A 20,297-nucleotide genomic window follows, 5' to 3' on the forward strand; every position below is an offset into this window, starting at 1 on the left:
AAAGTGGAAGACAAATGACAATGAAAGCGTCTTGATGGTGAAAAACCTCACGAACACCATAAGGAGATGGTGAGTTGAGAGAATTGAAAATGAGAGAGTCTTATTGGTGAAAACCTTCACAAGCACCATAAGCCGATGGTGAGTTGAGAGAACTAAAAATGAAAGAGTCTTACATGTGAAAACCCTCACGGGCACCGTAAGATAATGGTAAGATGAGAGACAAGCAAAGTAGAGAGGTTTAGTGGTGACAAACTCTTCGGAGCACCACTAGCCGAATGAGATTCATGAACCTGATGAAGAAATCGAGATACAAAATCTTGATTTCAAAACAAGTTATGAGAGCACAACATGAGTTAAAGGATAGATTGGTTGAACAGATCAGGCCGCTCAATCCAAAATGCATGTCATGACCATTGGAGCCAACTACTACATTGAGATAAGTGTCCTTTTTCCTTTTCTCCCAATAAGGGATATTTCTTGTTGAATGTCGCTTCTTTCCATTTCTACATCCTTTACTTATCTTGTTTTGTTTTGTTGAGTCAATCCATGTTAGAACGAGTGGAGAAAGGAATTCAAAACTTACTACCAGCTTTTCCAATTGCGAAGCAAAACATCTGGCTAGCACATGAAAGGTAACATGATTCAAAGTGTGGTAAAGTACCCGATGAGTTATCGTTCGTTGATAGGCTCTCGATTCATGAAAATAAAAGGGATAAGTAGAGTTTGAATTAATGGGAACCATGAAACAGAGGTGTTGGTGCTAGTTTAAAGTTACTCAAAAGTCACTCCGGTAGTCAGAGTTTGGCTCAATAGTCCAACGAGCCAATAGCGAACATTGACTATTGGAAATAACAGCTAAATAGGACAAGTGCATGAGCAATAACCTTCAGAACCAAGGCCACAAACCAACCACCAAATTTTAAAACTCACAATTTTTCTTTGTTTGAAACAGGAATGGATGTTATCCTAAAATCAAAGGTTCAAATCTTCCAAAGGTACAATGTCTCAACTTTTGCCGATGCAAAAAGAAGTGTCACAATATAGGTTTGCAAGCAACAAAAATTGATCAACTTTTCAATTATCAATACTGTTACCCATAGGAGACACATTTCCTGGTCTGGGCTGTAGGAGACACATTTCCTAACCCAAAGCTCTACTCTGAGGAGATGCACTTCCTAGTCCGAGTTGTAGGAGACGCACTTCCTAGTCCGAGTTTGCAAGCAACAAAAATTGATCAACTTTTCATTATGAATACTGTCATCCCTAGGAGACATACTTCCTGATGCGGGTTGTAGGAGACGCACAGTCTGACCCAAAGCTCTACTCTTAGGAGATGCACTTCCTAACCCAAAGCTCTACTCCCAGGAGACGCACTTCCTTGTCGGGTCTTTCAATTTAACCCCTAAAGATGCATTTCTTAGTCTAGATCTTTCTGGTTCTTAACTTTAGGAGACGAATTTCCTAATCCAAACTTTTACTCCTAGGAGATGCACTTCCTAATCGATTCTTTCAGGTTAACCCCTAAGAGATGCACTTCTTAGTCTAGGTCTTTCAAACTTCTTAGTCTAGGTCTTTCAGCTTTTACGTTTATGAGATTCACATCCTAATTTGAACCATAACTCATAGGAGACGCACATCCTAATTTGAATCATAACTCGTAGGAGACGCACTTCCTAATTCGGATCTTTCAGTTTTTACTTTTAGGATATGCACTTCCTAATTTAAACCATAACATCTAGGAGATGCACTTCCTAGTCAAAGTATTTTAGTTTAACTCCTAAGAGACGCACTTCTTAGTTTGGGTCTTTCAGGGTTTGCTTTTAGGAGATGCACTTCCTTATTTAAACTATAACACCTAGGAGACACACTTCCTAGTCTAAGTATTTCAGTTTAACCCCAAAGAGACGCACTTCGTAGTTTGGCACTTTCAAGTTTTTCTTTTAGGATACGCACTTCCTAATTTAGCCATAACACCTAGGAGACGCATTTTCCTAGCCAGAATATTTCGGTTTAACCCTTAAGAGACGCACTTCTTAGTTTGGCTTTTTCAGTTTAGCTTTTAGGAGGCGCAGTTCCTAATTGGTTTCATTATTCCTAGGAGACGCACTACCTAGTTAGAGTTTTTCATATTCACCCCCTAGGAGACGCATTTCCTAGTTTAGAGCATTTGATTTTACTTTCATCAATGAGTTACATTATCTATAGTTTATGATTTTGCAAACACTGACAACAATTTCCTGGTGCAAATCGGGAAAGAAATATTTGTTCATGTTGTTTGTCTTTGATGATTTGCAGGACCCACCTGAAGAATGGAAAGCAAGTTTGGACCCGCCTGAAGAATAGAAAGCAAGTTCGGACCCGCCAGAAGAATGAGAATCAAGTCAGGACCCGCCTGAAGAATGGAAAGAAAGTCATGAACACTTTTGGAGAATAGGGACATCTTTCAATTTCAAGTTTAGGGGCCCCCTTGAAGAATAGGGTATATCTTTAGTTGGTTTCAAGTTCAGTCAGCAGTAGCAGGAGCCCCGCCTAAAGAATAGGGCTTACTTTCGAGATCAGAACACTTATCTCACCACTTGGGAAAGCGTGAAGATTCAAGTCAATATTCAAGAGAATCGGCATAGATAGGATCTTGTACTTGTATTTTCTTTTTAACTTTTGTTTTCATTTTGATGTAATAATAGGAGACGCGGACCAGAACCTCGATAGGACCTCAATCGACTCTCTAACCCAGCATGTTCCATCACCCTTCTTACTCTTGAACTACACAAGACCTGATTCCCTTATAATCCGGGATATGTAGGATGCCCATGACCAGGGTTCGGTCATATTTTGTTTCGTTCCTTTATCTTCCTCCAAATGATGGTCGGGTCCAAATTTGTCTCGTTGTCTAACTCTTTGTCTGAAACTCTTCGCGTCCCAACCAAAGAGGAACAGGCTGTAGACACGTTATTTTGACCCTCCCTAGGTGTTTCACCTTATTATGTCTAAATATTTCTTTTAATTTTTATTTTTTGATGTGTCGATTTTATTCTATTTTTATTTTAGTAGTCTTATTTGCGAGAATAAAAAAGAAGAAATATTTACTATTTCTAGATTGCAAGTTGAGTGTTTCTAAAGAATGAAAATTACAAAAATATGTTTTTTTAGGATATAATTTCGATTATCTAGTTATTTTCTTTTAAATGGCATATTTTTCTCCATCTAGGAATAGTTATTTAGTATTTCTCATTTTTGCATTTAAATAAAAGGTAAATAAAAATGATGGGAAAAATAGAGAAAAGAGCAAATGGGATTATACCTGTCACGACCCAGCCGGAGGACCATGACGGGTGCCTGGAGCTAGCCTACCGAGCACCACCTGGCATGCTTCTTCAGACCTTATCTCGGTGGACCACATATCTAACTCACAATTATCACAATCTCTACGGGCATGAATCCTCAAATAAAAACTCGTCTATAGGATTATCATCAACTCTGCCCTATATATTTATGTACACAAGCCAACAAGGCAACAAAAATGATATACAAGGTATGCATTGGTGAGGTTATGAGAAGTCTAACAATACATACATAAATCTACGAGGCTCGATTATGAGAAAAAGAAATCATAAAGACGGGATAGGACCTCGTCGTGCCCAAACATGTACACAAAAGAGTAATACCAAGAGACTGCAACTCCGAAGCAAAAGGAGTTCTCCTGAGAATCCACTAATGAAGCAGCTAGGGGTCTGATTCGTCTCCCTGCCTACCTGCAGACATGAACGTAGTTTCCACAAGCAAAAGGACGTCAGTACGAATAATGAAATGAGTATGTAAGTCATGAATGACAACATAATAAGAGATATGGAAAGTAGTGTGGTATAAGAAAATAACTTGTACATCTGAATTCCTCTTAAGGCGGATGTCATGCATGCCCAGCTTTAGGAAAATAAACCATCTCATACATACATACATATATAGTATACTGCCCGGCCATATAGGTGCGGTGTTATCATCATGTATATATCTTGTTGCGGAACGTGCAGCCCGATCCATATGTAGGTATTGTTGTGGAACGTGCAGCTCGATCCATATATAGTTATTGCTATGGAACGTGCAGCGCGTTCCAAATATCTTGTGTTCGGGATGATATTATAAGCTTCCCACTGCAGTGATGTGTCTGCCTAGCGCCTATAGGGCGGCGCAATGTTATACTGCCCGGCCATGTAGGCGCAGTGTTATAAACATACATACATACATACACACACACACACACACATATATATGTGTGTGTGTGTGTGTATATATATATATATATATGTGTGTGTGTGTGTGTGTGTGTGTGTAAAGCATGCATGAGAGCCCAATGAAGTAAGGTCGATAAGCCTCCGGTTTCTATTATGGAATCATCATCATCGCTACATCTCACCTTGGAGGAACAACTATTATAAGACGAGATCAACAACAATGGATACAATTGATAATCATGTGACAAACTCAGTAGTATCATGAGAACATTATGAACTTTGAGCTTTGGAATCTCTAGAATTGAAATCATCATCATAATCGTCATCTCAAAGAACATTATCAACCATATCATATGAATCATGAAAATCATGGGCTTCTAGTGTTTCTAGAAATAGGAATATGGTGGATATGATATTATGTGTAGGTTCGTAACTATAGAATCATGCCTTTGGAAAGAAAGGGTTAGCCTTACATACCTTTACGTCTCCTTAGTTATTTAACGTTCTCCTCCGAAGCTCACAAATCTACATTCAAGAGGATTCACATTAAAGTTAAGTCTTGGAAACACTCTTAAGTGCAAACTAGCATAATCAACGAGCTAACCAAATTTGGGCAGCACTTTCCCTATTTTATCAACTTCCACCATATTACAAAACAACTCCCAAACTACAATAAGAACATCCACAATATCATAATCAAGAAGTTATATCCAATCTAATCTCAAATTTATCCAAAAATCCCTTTTAAAATTCATCTCATGGTTATCTTTTTCACTCCAACACTTATGACTTCTCCGCTTTAATTCTTTTCCTTTTCAAGAGATACTAAACCTTTATATCAACTCAATCATGTAAATGATAGGAATAACATACCTTATAATAGTACAATTTAACCTTACTCAACCCTTTCCAAGACCAAGTTGATCACAACCTTGAGTAGAAATAAGAACAATCTCCTTCCATGGTTTATCTTGGAGTTTTGATGTTGATTTTCTCTCTTGATGGTGTGGAAAGGTTTGGAAGGTTATGGAACCTTCAAGAACTCTCAAGAATTATTTGGAGATGTGGGGAAATAAGTGTGGGAGGTTGAAATGAAAATGGGGTCCTTTGCGATTTAAAAAGGTGGCAAAACCGCCTTCCCACTCCAATTTGCGGTGAGTATCTGGCCCAGCATACTGAATATGCAGCTACATACTCCCTCCACAACATGGGGGTGGTGTTGGCAGAATTATCACCCAAAATGGGGAGTTTGTGGCCAGTATGCGGCCCAACATACTCAGTATGCGACCGCATACTGCCCCAACTTCTCTGATTTCGTGAAATCGCGTTCTTTTCGATTCATTTGACCTCCAATCCTCATGGAACCTTCTTGGCACTTGTATTAAACTTCATTAACCATATAACAGACCCTATATTTCCCAATCAAGGAATTATTAAACAATGTATAACTCGAATGATATGAAATCTTCCCAAAACGCCGCTTCATATGATTCTGGGACCTTAAGATACATACTTATAATTATTTTATACCCTCCTTAACCTTATAAGGGCTTCATGATCACTTTGAGCTTACGTTAGTTCACTCATAACCCAAATGTCACAAAATTTTCGAGGTGTAACAATACCACCTCACCACAAAATGACAAAGCTTCATAACAAACCTTATCGCAAAAAGAGAAAAGGGTCATGTTTTTTTTTTTATTTTGGAAGAATATTTTATGGGGGTGGGGCCCTCTCTTCTTATGGATTTGGAATACATATACATAGGAATGTTTTTTTTCAAAAAAGAGAGAACACACAGATCACATAAAAAAGGCATACCAAAAAGGAGGGACCCACTCCTTCTTCTTCACTCAATTTTTCCACAAATATATACACATCACACAACAATACATAACAGATAGAGAGAGGGTGACGAACAGAACCAAAAAAAAAAAAGGAAGAAAAAAAAATCCTCATCGTCTTCTTCACTAGACCACCCTATTCCCCGCTTACTGGAGCTCTGACCAACAACCCATCTGAACCCCCACCCTTAACCACCGGAAAAACCATGAACCACCAATGTACCACCATCTAACTTCGACCATAGATGAACATATCCACCATTAAAAACACTATAAAAACACACCAAAACAAAAATAGTACACACACACGAAACCAGTAACTAAACACCCATGTCTCCACCTTAAAACTAGTGACCAAACACCCCCGTCGTCTTCAACTGTTCCCCGCCAGCACCCCAGTTCCCAAACCACTAAACCAGCGATTTAAGCGATCGAAAAATGTCCCTAAACCACTGTTAAACCTCCCCAAAACCACCCTCATTTATATCCCCTAAATCAGTGGAAAAAAAGAAGAAAACATAATCAGGTATATTGTTTTCTGTTTGGTTTTTCAACTGAAAAGTTAAGGTGTTTCAAATTAAATAAGGGGTTTCATCCATGCCGTAGTTCGAGTCAAGGTTTGTTTTAGTTGGGTTTCAGATCTATTTCGAGTTCGGGTTGCGGTTCCCGTCGAGTTCGGATTCATCTAATTTCAGGTCCAATTCTTCTTTGTTCATTTATTTCTTTCTAGTTAACATGCTATTTTAATGATATGATTTCATGTTAGTGATTTTTTTTGGTTAACCCTATTGATTGATGAATGGTTGCCGATGTTTGATTACTATTTTATGAGATTGATCGAAGAGTATTTGATTTACGTTAATGAGAATTAAAGAAATAGGGGGAATTTGGGTTCATTTTGACAATTAACAGACTGTTAGGCTAAAATTGAAAGAGATTTGTCTTAATACCATTTTGTACTTTTATTATATAAAGGATAGGTAGGCAAGTTTTAGGGTGCGGTGCATGAATTTTGAAGGCGAGAGAGGTTACCCCTTTAGTTGAATTAATTTTATTCAGGAAATGCTCCGAGTACTTGTATTAAAAATTCATTCGGGCAATGCCCCGACATACTTGTGATGTAGCTCAAGCTGGACGTTGATTAGAAGATAGTATACGATAGCTTAGTTTAGTTTTACTTTTGTTTCCTATTCGACATTTTTAGAAAGGGGCAATATTAAGCCATTTTGTGCATGTGGTCGCTTGTTGTTTGACTTTACTCGATGGATTTTCTATTTATGCCAATACGAGTTAATTAAAGTGATCGTGCTAAAACCACGGGATTCAAGGGATGCCTCACACCTTCCCCTCAGTCAACAGAATTCCTTAACCGGAATCTCTGTCGCTGATCAATTTTTAGAGTTAAACTTGTTTTGAAAGGGATATTGATTTTATGATGACTTGGCACACCAAAATTCGATGCCAGGTGGCGACTCTTTTTTTCTAAATAAAATCCCTTTTCGAAAACAATTTTCATCACTTTTGATTTGAAAAACCTTTTGAACTTAATATAAATAAATCATTTTTGTGGGGAAAAAAGGGGTGTGGCCATCTTTTCTTGCAGGGCCGTAACGGCAGTCAGTACTGTTGCAATCACATATTCTTGAGATGATGCTTCTTGTGGGTCTTGGGCATCTTCGTCATGGAGAGCGAGCTCATTTCTGTTATTGGGTGTACCAGTCATCTTCTATTTGCCTTTGTCTGCGAGAGATACTAATGCGGCTTTGGATCTGCTGAAGTATGCCAGCTTTCAGTACTATGCTAATCGGCATCGTGCTATAAGACAAGAATAACTCAACGGTAGATAAAGTTATGTACTTATCACAAAATATCACATATTATTATTTAAAGCGCACACAACACATAAAGTCACATATTAAAGCTTGAATACTTTTGATCCTTTGTTCTAAAGGTTCGGGTGTTTATGGGCCTTTAATGTTTAGGTGGAGCTTGGTTTAATGGTTTTTATGGTTGACTTACTTTGGCAAATCCCTCCTTGTTACAGAAATTAAACAAATGGGGAGGAATTATAATTTATATTATATAGGGCCCGAGTCTTACGTAGACTTCCTACGTATCCCACTAGGGGAAATCAGGCCCTATCGTTGCTTGTTTTACAAAAGAAGGATATATATCTTTCCTAAATATCCTTCAGGCTAAACTTAGCTAAAGACATCCCCCAGACCAGGCCCGACTAGGGCTTCCCGCGTATTCCTCCATAGGGATGTCAGGTCAGCATTGTTCCTTACACTATTCGTGGGGGAGGGGTAACTTTTTATGTGCAAAAAATGAAGACACCTAATATCTACCCAAAACAATAGTTTCGCGAGTCGCGATCCTTAGGAACTCGCTCTCTCATTTTCCTTTCATCTCAGTATTGTGGTGGTAAGATGATCAAGATCTCTCCTGTACTGATCTTGTGCTCGAGTTCGAGCTTGAATGCTTGGCACTCTTCTATGTCGTGCCCCATAGCTCTTATATTATACGAGTAAAACTTGTTCCTGTTGGGCCTCAGTGGTGCGGGCTCATGGGCAGGTTCTACGGGTCTAATATTTCTCAAAGTAGCCAAAGTCGAGAAGATGCGGGCATATGATTTCTCGAAGACTGTGAAATCATACCCCCAGATATGAGTACCTGCAATGAATCTTCTCTAGGGATAATAGGGTCATGGACTAGTAAGGTGTGTGGCCCCCACAAAGTCCCAATGATCCTATCATTAATCAGGCTACAAATTTTTCTTCTTAAACCCAGACACTCATTCATGGTATGACCGGCCTGGTTGCGGTGAAAAGGGAATCTTTTGTATGCGTACACCAACACGGGCGGCGGTAACCTAGCCCTAGTAGTGGAAGGCACTCCTGTGGCAACCATCCTTTTGTATACCTCCTTACAGGTAACGAGCCGTGAAGCTACTCTGAATGGGAAAAAATAGGCTTTGAAGGCTATGCCCCACCAGGCTGGTTCGAAAGGGCCCGCTCTTCCAAAATTTTCAGATGCCATCGTAGAGGTTGCAGGTACCAGCATGAGTGATGGTGCATAGAAGTTAGATCCCTCGTTGGCTGGGGGATAGTAGTCAGATTCCTCGTTCGCCTCATTCTCTTCTTCTGCAAAGTTAGGAAACATCTCAAATGGTTCTTCCTCTCCCTCAGCCTCTATGTCAACGGGCTATTAATTCCTCTTCCTCCATATCCTGAGGCTTTTCTTCTTTTTATTTTGGTTCTTCATCCTCGAAGGGTTCAGAGACTTCCTGCTCAGGCTCCAGCTCTTCTTTCGAGTCTAATTCTGTCACCCACGGGTCTGATCTAGTTCCTTGGTTTTCATTCATTCCTTCTGGGATCCCCTCTCAAGGCGTCATAGGCCTTCTCTCTAAAGGTATGTAGTTCAGCACCAAATCCCTTGCTTCTTCTGGGACATTCACATAGTATTGTCCTTGAGGTATGCCCTCTGGCGAGTTTCCAACCATCTCTAGCAATCTGTCCTCTTCTTCAATTTTCCTCTCAATTTCTTGGAGGTGCTTCTCCATTTGTAGTACTTTGTCTCTTAGCATCTCAGTTGTCACTCCCAGAGTCCGCGTTTCTTGTTCTCCTTGATTTGCCATTGTAAGTCAACTTTTTAATGGAGATGAATTGGGTAAGTTTTAAGCTTTGGGGTTTTTTCTTTTGGTATGTAGTTTAGATCATCGGATCAAATGTATTCAAGCCTTAATATATGATAACACACATAGAAAATAGGCATGTGAAGCACGTAGCAAGCATTTATGTAATTTGCAGGTATTTATACTATTTGCGTTCCTAAAGCCTTTTTGAGTTAAGGCTCTCTTAATCGATTGAAATATGCAAGTGCCATTTGTGAAAGTGAACCATTGCCCTAAAAAATCATCATTAGTAAATACATAATATTAAAAATATCTTCCCCGAAGGGATTACAAACATAATGAAGCTGACATGGGGCTTGATATAAAGAGGTAAATTACCAGGGTTCTCCTCCAGTAGCTGATCTCGAGGCCTGGCTTGTCTTGTCCTTCTGGACCCTTCGAAAAGTGGTCTGAATCCGAAGTCGTGCTTTGTACATCTCCATAATGATTATCACCGTATCTGTTTCTTCTAAAATCTTGGCCAAATGCTCATCTGTGCTTTCCAAACATTCCTTCAGACGCTCTTATTCTTGGGCATCATGAGGAAGTATGGGCCTTGGGATGGATGCACGAGCCAAGTGTCCCTATAGCAATTCATGATACCCAGGGTCACACCTTGCCTCTAACCTGTCCGGAGCTAAAGTATCAGGACCCCAACTCACGCGACCATTCCACTCTCTGAGGATCACCCCAGTGTTCTTGATCTTATGCTATATGTGCTTAATGATGAACAGCTCAGGATTTCCTAACTGAGGTATCACTTGTCTTCTAACAAATTTCCCTAAAGCCAAAGATGGATAATAAGGACGGATTCCTCGAACCCATGCTAATGGTACAAAGGGATAATTCTTACCCTGAACCACCACAATTTCAAATATAAAGTCAGGAAACATCCACTAGAACCTATCATTAATCAACTCCTCAAAGAGGCGGGCCCATGCCCCTTTGGACATGTAACCAAGGTTCTGGCAATAATTTGTAAGACGGTCTATCATGTTGTGGTTGCTCAGATACTGGACTTCCTTAGCCATGTTCATGTGTTTGATAATCCACCATCGTAACAAAATGCTACATCCTTGGAAGTATTGGAAGTATCCGAAGCGATTCCGACATTTGTCGAAAGCAGGAAAATATCCGCCAGGATGATGGATACCAAGTCAAAATACCTGACTTCCTGATCCTTAGTTAGAAGATAGCGTGGGCCAAGTAGATCACTCGGGTGCTTATGGCCAACGATTCATCCCGTGGAAACACCATAGTGCGTAGCAAGGCTATGGAAAACACCAAAGGTCTAATAGCATCCCACTCTTCTCTACTGTTGAACTCCCTCTGATATAGAGTATACCCGGTGATATCCCCAAATCTCCGATACAGATCCCTGTAGGATACATTAGGTCCTCGTGCCCAGGGTGCCTCAGTCAATGCAAGAAACTTCATGATTTGGCTGATTGTGGGCCTATATGGAAAACACATGTTATGATCTGGTTCGTGTCGTCTGCTTAGACAGGTTCTATTGCTTTTTATGGTGTCCCTAATCTCCTCAGAGGTCGGAGTCATCTTAATATCACCGAAGCGGAATAAAATTTCCCTATCATCCTAATATTCGGTCAGTACCTCTATTAGTTTTGGACGACCCTGCATCATCATGATAGAGGGTAGGTGACCTAGAGTGCAGCTAATTTTCTATTTGTGAGTATCAACTAACCACTCCCACCAAACTCTCAATAGATCCAGAGCCTCAACAACTATGTCAAAATGGATTTGGCCTTCTATCTACAAAATTGAACACAGTTAAGATTCTCCCATCCCCACAAGGTTAATAGTTCATCACATAGGCACAAAATATACTTCCACATAGCACATAAATGAGATGCGGTGTTCTTTGGGCCATAGACCGTCCGAACACAGGGTAGTTTCTCTTAATGAGCTTTAGGTAGGTCTGAAATATCCAAAGCTCATCTAGATATGAATGCTCTAGTTCAGTAGGGATTTGCTTAGCTCTATCCTAGTTTTACTAGGGTGGGATTTTCACAAAAGACCAGGAACCCGAGTGGACAACTGAGGCTGAACCGTTTGGGTTGTTGGACGACCACGAACCAATCCCGCCTCATAACTATTCCAAAAGAAATATTTTGATTTTATAGTGAAGGTACGACTGCGTGCTCCGTAAAGTCATCATTGGAACAAAGTGTAAAATAAATGTCAGGAGTGGCGGAGTTATGATATGCATACAATGACAGTTGATAATTGCGGGAAAGTAAACACATAAACAGTGAAGGCAAATATACCCACATTATATTGGAATCCTTATAGTTAGAACCTTTAAGTCCCTAGCAGAGTCCTCATCTATTACGGTTCGTATTTTTGCGGCCGGGGTTAGCACTCAAAAAGGCTACTGTGAACTTGTTGGTGCTCTTTCGGACTTTGTTTTAAAAGAGTCGCCACCTAATACTGAGGAAATTAGGAAAATTGATTTTGAAGGTTTTATTCATAAACCGTGAAAAATCCTTTTTAATCTAAAGTTCTAGGTAAGGATTCTGGTGATCCCCTAGGGAAGGTGTTAGGCACCCTACTATTAAGAATCCATACTATACGGTTGGTCTTCGAAGTCCATTGTGTAAGTATTTGCATGAACTGTTTATTTGGAATTAATTTCTCGAAAAAAAGACTGTTATTTTGCATATCATATTTTGAAAAGAATTGAATATATTCCCTTTATATATAGGGTATTTAGGCTCGAATTTAGAATATCCGGATAAAATTAGCTCCTTTTATATATAAGGATAATAGTAGCTTTTGTAAAGATAGAAAGTCTTTAAAAGTGTGGGATGAATAAATTTGTTCATACTAGACTCGTACATGGTTCGGGTTAGTCCGTTTAGTACGTTTTTAAAACACCCTTATATAAAACATTAATTATTTTTTGTTTTACAAACAGGTTGCACGGTTTTAATTTATGAGGGTCTGATTATATAACCAATTGTCTTTTGGTCTTTGAAATTTGTCAATTTATATTGTAGAAATAACGTTTTTTAGATATAGGCTTTGGCCCAAACTTCTATTCTCTTTTTCTGAAAAAATGGTTATGGTCTATTGGTTTCTAGCCCAAAATCTCATTTCTTCCTTTAGCTATTGGGCTCAACCCAAAACATATTTTGGCTTATCTCTTTTCTGAAATATTGGTTAAGTTGGGCTGTAACGACCCTTCCGGTCGTTATGAAAAATGTATGGTCACCCCACCAAATAGAACCTTTTCAAGGGTAGAACGAGTCGATAACAACTCAAGTTTGTAAGTTTAAGAGATGAAAATTGACTTACTTGTGATTGTTGTTATATTGTATTGAGTCCATCGGGGGGTGATGTGAGAAATTAGAACTCTGTTGGGAATTTTGTGGCCGCGGGTGGATTCGTAGGGCGTTTTTATGCGTATGTACATGTTTATTTTGTGCTTTTGAGGCCTCGGATGAAATGTTGGATGAGAGGGGGAAAAACTGGACAAAAGTCGAGCTCACTGGCCAAAATGGACTGCTGCGGTGGTCGAATATAGCAGCGGCTTGACCGCTGCCAGCGGCCATCCATGTCTTCGGTGGCCGATGTAGCTGGCGGTGGACCGCTGTAGCGGCACCGCTATAGTAGTGGAAGGACCACCATAGCGGTCAAGCGGTTTCCCTTGGGACTGCAATAGTGGGACTGTTGCAGCGGCGGCATGACCGCTGCAGCAGTCGACGGAAGACAGTAGCCTAGGATTTTTATACTTAGTCTCATATTCTCTATTCACAAAACAGCAACACACTTCCCAACAAGCACCTAGGGTGAAATTCCAAGCTAGGGCAAGAAACTCTTGAGAGGTAAGTTCCATCTATTCCATTCTATCATTCCATTCTCCCTCAAGATTGTTATCCCCTTCGTGGGTCTTTAATGGTGAAAGTGAAATAGAAACCCTAGAATATTAATATACCTTCTAAACTTGATGGGTTATGGTTATTATCACCTAGTTATCATCTAAAGGCTTGGGTTAGCTTCTCTTAATCATGAGTTGAACACTTAGAGTCATAAACTAAGTGCAAGGAGACCTAGGATTCTATAAAAATGGTGTCATGACTCTAAGAAATGCTTTTAATGGGGATATTGATAGAATGTTGTTACAATTTAATGAGTAATGATAATTAAGGACCTTGATAGGTTGCTTGTCACGGCCCGACTAGGGGGCCATGACGGGTACACGGAGCTGATTACTGGCACCTCTCATTAGGCTAATCATCATACTCAACCTGAACATATATATATATATATATATATATATATATATATATATATATATATATATATATATAACCTCCAAAGCAACACATATCTATATACATAATCCCTCACGACTACAAAAATGATATACAAAAGTACAATATAGTCATCATGGGACATCTGCTACCCACATGTACGTATCTACGAGCCTCTACTAGAGTGCTAGACATAAAGACGGGACAGTACCCCGTCGGCCCAAATATGTACACAAAATAATATATCGAAATGGCACCTCCGAAGTAATGGAGTGCTCCTGTAAGCCTACTGATCAGCTCCTATGAATCTGGGAAACCTCTCTGTCTACCTGTGGTCATGAACACAGCGTCCACCAAAGAAAGGATGCCAGTACGATAAATGTACTGAGTATGTAAGGCATGAATAATACTAGAATAATAAAGAAATCATGAAACATGAGATAAAGATATAACCTGCTTATCCTTTAAAAGAAAACACATGTCATACATATCACATATACCATCATTGTTAACCTGCGTCCGGGTAACTATCGCATGCCGCCCACTAGTGGTGTCATGTCCGGCCATATAGACATGGTGTAATCATATGCAGCCCGCCTTCGCGGTGACATGTTCGGCCATATAGGCACGGTGTAATCATATGTAGCCCGTCTTCGAGGTAACATGTCCGGCCATCTAGGCACGGTGTAATCATATGCAGCCCTCCTTCATGGTGACATGTCCAGCCATCTAGGCACGGTGTAATCATCATCATCATATACTTACCATGAAGCATGCATAAAAAATCAATTAAATGCCACAACTCTATCGGGGTGACGTAAGGTCGACAACCCCCGATTCCATTATGGTGTAATCATAAGATGGGTCTAGCAACAATGAATAACATCAAAGAATCATACAAGGATCATTAGCTTCGTGGAAATATCATATCATGGGCTTTAGGATCTCTAGGCTTGGACTCATCATCGTCACTATCAATTTAATAACATATCTCTTATCTTTATCTCATAGGAAGCTCTTTATAAACATCGACTCATATTTTCCGGAAGGTAAGAAGGTCTTGGAAAGATAAAGAAAGTCCTGTAATAGAAATCATGCCTTAGAAAAGAAGGGACTATCCTTACATACCTTTGTATCTCTTCAACTCTATCGTCTAATTGCGTGCCTCTCAAGCTTGCGATTCTACCTTCAAGGGAATTCGTACCAAGATTAGATAATCGAAAACATACTTAAGCTAAAGCTAACGAAAATTGGGTAACATCTCCTTTATTTCGATGAATTTTCCACGCAATAAGCAACTCCCAACATCAATAACAATACTCACAATATTTAATCAATAGCTTCATCAAGCTAGACATTATTAAATCCTCAACATTCCCTATAAAAACTCCTTCATAACCCTAACTATGGCACCATACTGTATCCATCTTCATACAATGCCTTTGCAACATCTTTAATACTATTCATAGCAAAATTATACTCATTACATATCAAGAACAATGATTTAAGTCAAGTCATGATTCAAGAATATTACTAATTTCATGTTTGCACTCCATATTCTCCCTCCTTCCATAATCCAAGTCTTTCAACCTCTCAATACCTTTAATAACATGAAATAAACATAAAACTCACCTTAATCACTTAGGAATAAGCCTTGAGTCAATCTACTCAATTAAAATGAAATCTCTCACTTGTATACAAAATAAATTCTTACTCTTCACAAACCCTAATAGGCTTCCTAGTACATGAATCTCTTAATCTTGGCTTTTGATCTTAGTTTCTTGGTATAGATTTGATGTAGAAATAGAGGGAGGGTTTTGGAGGGTTCTAGAGAGATATAGGATCTGTTTTTGGGAAAATAATGGGATAAAATCGTGGAATCTTATTTTTATAACCAGAGCTGGAAAGTTCCAGATCCGCGAGTCGACGAGCAGGGTTGACAGTTCGTCAACATGCCCCGTCGAACTGCCGCCTGAGATGTCTGATTGCAGAACCCTATCGACGGTGGTCCTTTGGGCCATCGACGGTGACTGATTTCAGCAGTTTTTCTAAACTGCTTCATTTTACTCCAATTCAATTCATTTCACTTCTAATTCCCTTGTAATGTCAAGAATGCACACTTATACTCCTGTATACATACAAGGTAAAATATCTCATGTCCCAAAATTCTGGTGCGGATTACCAAACCGAAGGTACACACCACCAATAAGCCAAAATCTTCTTGCAATAATGTTACACCTCAGAACTTTGGGTTGCTGAGCGGTGAATGGACTAACGTAAGTTAAGGTGTACATGATGTCCTTACAAGTAAGAATGGATGCTTAATGATTCTAATTAAGATTCCAAAGAAGTTAGAGGCAAGGGAGAAAAGTTCATCAAATAAAACTTCACTGCAGTTCTACAAAAAAGGGGGGGGGGGGGGGGGTGGGGGGGGGTTCGACGGTCGTTATTTGTACCGTCGGACGGGCCGACGATTCGTTGATTGTGCCGTAGAATCGAGTCAGCGCGAAGACCATTTGACAGATCAGATCGACGCTCCATCGATCAGTTCGACGGACCGTCCTTCTCACCGTATAATGAAAGGGGACGAAAGGTTGCTCACTGGAAATTTAACAACTTCGATGATCAGATCGACGCTCCGTCGATCGTACCATATATCTGGTTGGGATCAGATTGGTTCATTAAATAAGGGATCCAAGTTTTATTTCATTTCATTTCCATATCACACCCCTTCTCTCAAAAACATCTCTCTACATTTATTCCACAAGAATTCAAGAGGTATTAGTGATCAACAATATAAACTAAGTGAATCAAGTGTAAGAAAACCCATTAAAGATCATTCAAGTCAAGAAATCTCATTGGAGATGAACTAGGGTTTTGCTCAAGTGAAGTATTACCACCCAAGGCTTGTTCCTAAAACATCTAAGGTAAGATTTATGATATTTCCATGTTGTTTAAGGTATTTGAAAGTTGAAATACTTGGATTGTAGAAGGATATAGAAAAATGGGTCATGAATGTGGAATAGTGCCATTTTGAGTAATAGCTTGAATTGAGTCATGATTCTTGATGTGTTGTGATATAAATAGGTTATAAATGATGTTGAGAACATGGGATAGGCAATGTATGTGAATGAATGTAGTCGTGTGTTATGACCATGGATATGGGTGGATGGAAGCGAAGTGAGAAATATAGATAATGTGGATGAATGAGGACTATTGTTATGATATTGTGAATGTATTATTGACGTTTGGGAGTTGATACGCGATATGGGGGAATGTCGTATAAATAAAGGAGATGCTGTCCAATTTTCTCTAGTGTTAGTTGTGTATGCTAGCTATCGATTTTCTAATGATAGTATAACTCTAATGAAGGTAAAAACGTGAGCATTGAAGGAGAACGTGCAAGTGGTAAATAGTTGAACGGAAAGGTATGTAAGGCTAACCCTTCTTTCATAAGGCATGGTTCTTTGGCCAATCATCTAAATCTTCTATAAGTCTATGATGTCCTTCAAATGATTCTATCTTCCGAACTATTAAGCTCACGATTCTCGATATGCTAAGATTGTGCTAAGTTCCTCATATGACGAGTAAGCCTATAAAGATAGATGTAATGAATGACGATAATAGTGACATTGATATTGATGAAGACGATAATGGTAACGACGCTGACGATGACGATAACGATGACGATAATGATAGTGATGATAATAGTAAAGATGCTTATGTATATGTAACTATGTATGACTATTATGCAACCCCGAGCTTATAAGGCCGGGTAGAATATGTATTTATTTATGTAACGCGCGCACACCTCTGCAGATGGTACGGATAAACCCTAATGCCTTTGTAGGGCCAAGTATGTGTAACCTTGAGCCTTGGTTGGCCAAGTATGTATGAAACATCGAACCTTCGTGGTCAGGCATGCTATGTAAATGCTATGTATATGCTATGGTTATGTATATGATATAGATATGAGTATGAATACGGATATGACACGAATACGAGTAAGGATATGTATATGAATACGATCACGAATGTGAAATGGATACGGATACGGACGCATGTACACAAATACGCGTTAGAAATAGAAAGTCCCTATGAAAGGCAAGTAAGTGCTTATGACGATGATACTACTGTCTCCCATCTTATGCTACTTCTTATATTGCCTATTATGCTTCTATATTAATATTGATTATGCTTTACATACTCAGTACATTCTTCGTACTGACGTCCTTTTGTTTGTGGATGTTGCGTCATGCCCGCAGGTGCTCAGGGAGACAGGCTTGATCCATAGCTACATTCTCAGGGACTATATAGCGGAGCTCCATTTCATTCGGAGCTATATCTTTTGGTATTGATTCTTTTGTGTACATAATTATGGGCATAGCGGGGTCTTGTCCCGCCTATATGATATGACATACTCTCCTTAGAGGCTCGTAGACATGCGTATATGGTTAGATGGGTTTGGCCTTGTCGGCCTATATTTTGTATATCATTTTGTTAGCCTTATCGGCTTATGTACATTGATATGGCATAGATGCCAATGATGATATAAAGGTATTGTTGTCCAATGGGACTAGTATGATTGATGGATAGGAATGTATGATTTAATATGTGGCTCACCTAGATGAAAGGAGTAATGTATGATAAGGGGTGCCCGGGTGGGTTAGCACCGGGTACCCGTCGCGGCCCCTAGCCGGGTCGTGACAAATAAAACCGGAGGTGTAACATTCTTCCCCCTTTAAAAACATTCGTCCTCAAATGTCAAGTTCTCGGGAATCCTACAGAAATTTCGCCAGAGTTTCCCCTGTAATATGACGCTACCATCCTATCAAAACAGCCCATAACAACATTGCCTCACAGGGCTACAACACAATTGCAAGAAATTATGGCCACGCACGACCAAGCGCATAAAAAGAAAGCATACATACCTCATGATATTTATGTCTCATCTTGAATCTCTTCCGGGGGTTGAAATAAGTGCGGGTACTTGGACTTCATGTTTTCTTCTGCTTCCCAAGTCATTTCCTCTCGATTATTGTTCCGCCACAAGACCTTAACTGAGGATACCTCTTTATTTCTAAGTTTCCATACTTGCCTATCTAGTATGGCAATGGTACCTCCTCATAAGTCAACCTTTCTATCACTTGAACATCATCTACCGGCACGATCCTAGTAGGACCTCCGACACACTTACGGAGCATTGATACATGAAAAACTGGATGGACTGATTCAAGTTTTGAGGGTAAGTCCAGTTCGTAAGCTACTTGACCCACCTTGCGGGAAATCTTATAAGGTCCAATGTATCGAGGACTCAACTATCCCTTCTTACCAAATCTCATCACGCCTTTCATCAGTGATACCTTTAAGAATACCCAATCATCAACTTGGAATTCTAAGTCTCGTCGACAGTTGTCTGCATAAGATTTCTGGCGACTTTGGGCTGTCAATAGTCAGTCTCGGATGACCTTGACCTTTTCCACCGCTTGTTGAATCAACTCAGGGCCTATTAGTTGTACCTCTCCTACTTCAAACCACCCAATTGGGGATCTACACTTTCTTCCACATAGAGCTTCATACGAGGCCATTTGAATACTGGAATGATAGCTGTTGTTATAGGGGAACTCAATGAGAGGTAAGTGGTCATCCCAGCTACCACCAAAATCTAGCACACATGCCCGTAACATGTCTTTCAAGGTCTGAATAGTGCGTTCCGCTTGCCCATCAGTTTGTGGATGAAACGATGTGCTAGGCCTTACCTGAGTACCCAAACCTTCTTGGAAAGAATTTCAAAATTTAGCTGTAAATTGTGCGCCTCTGTCAGTAATAATGGACATCGGGACTTCGTGAAGTCACACAATCTCTTTAAGATATAACCTTGCATAATCGTTTGCCGAATATGTGGTTTTGACTGGAAGAAAATGGGCTGATTTCGTGAGTCTGTCCATGATCACCCATATGGAGTAATACTTGCTTTGGGAATGAGGTAACCCTACAATGAAATCCATGTTAATCATTTTCCATTTCCAAGTTGGGATTTTCATAGCTTGTAACAATCCTCCTGGCTTTTGGTGCTCGATCTTCACTTGTTGGCAATTTGGATATTGGGCTACAAATTCCGCTATGTCTTTCTTCATTCCATCCCACCAATATATTAGCTTAAGATCATGATACATATTTGTTGTCCTTGGATGAATAGAGTACCAAGAGTAATGAGCTTCTTCTAGAATCCGCCGACGTGCTTCGGCAACATTCGGAATACATAGCCTGTGTC

At 39.7% G+C, this 20,297-nt stretch overlaps 1 long non-coding RNA gene across 1 annotated transcript; it reads left to right on the top strand.

Moving 5' to 3' along the window:
* The first annotated feature begins 5,911 nt into the window (after positions 1–5,911).
* LOC132601843 (uncharacterized) lies at positions 5,912–18,594 on the top strand. The gene is made up of 2 exons (XR_009567569.1): positions 5,912–6,768; positions 18,289–18,594. It is a non-coding gene; the product is annotated as an uncharacterized LOC132601843 (long non-coding RNA).
* The last annotated feature ends 1,703 nt before the right edge of the window (positions 18,595–20,297 follow it).

The sequence above is a fragment of the Lycium barbarum genome, chromosome 1 (genome assembly GCF_019175385.1).
Source record: "Lycium barbarum isolate Lr01 chromosome 1, ASM1917538v2, whole genome shotgun sequence".
NCBI lineage: Eukaryota > Viridiplantae > Streptophyta > Magnoliopsida > Solanales > Solanaceae > Lycium > Lycium barbarum.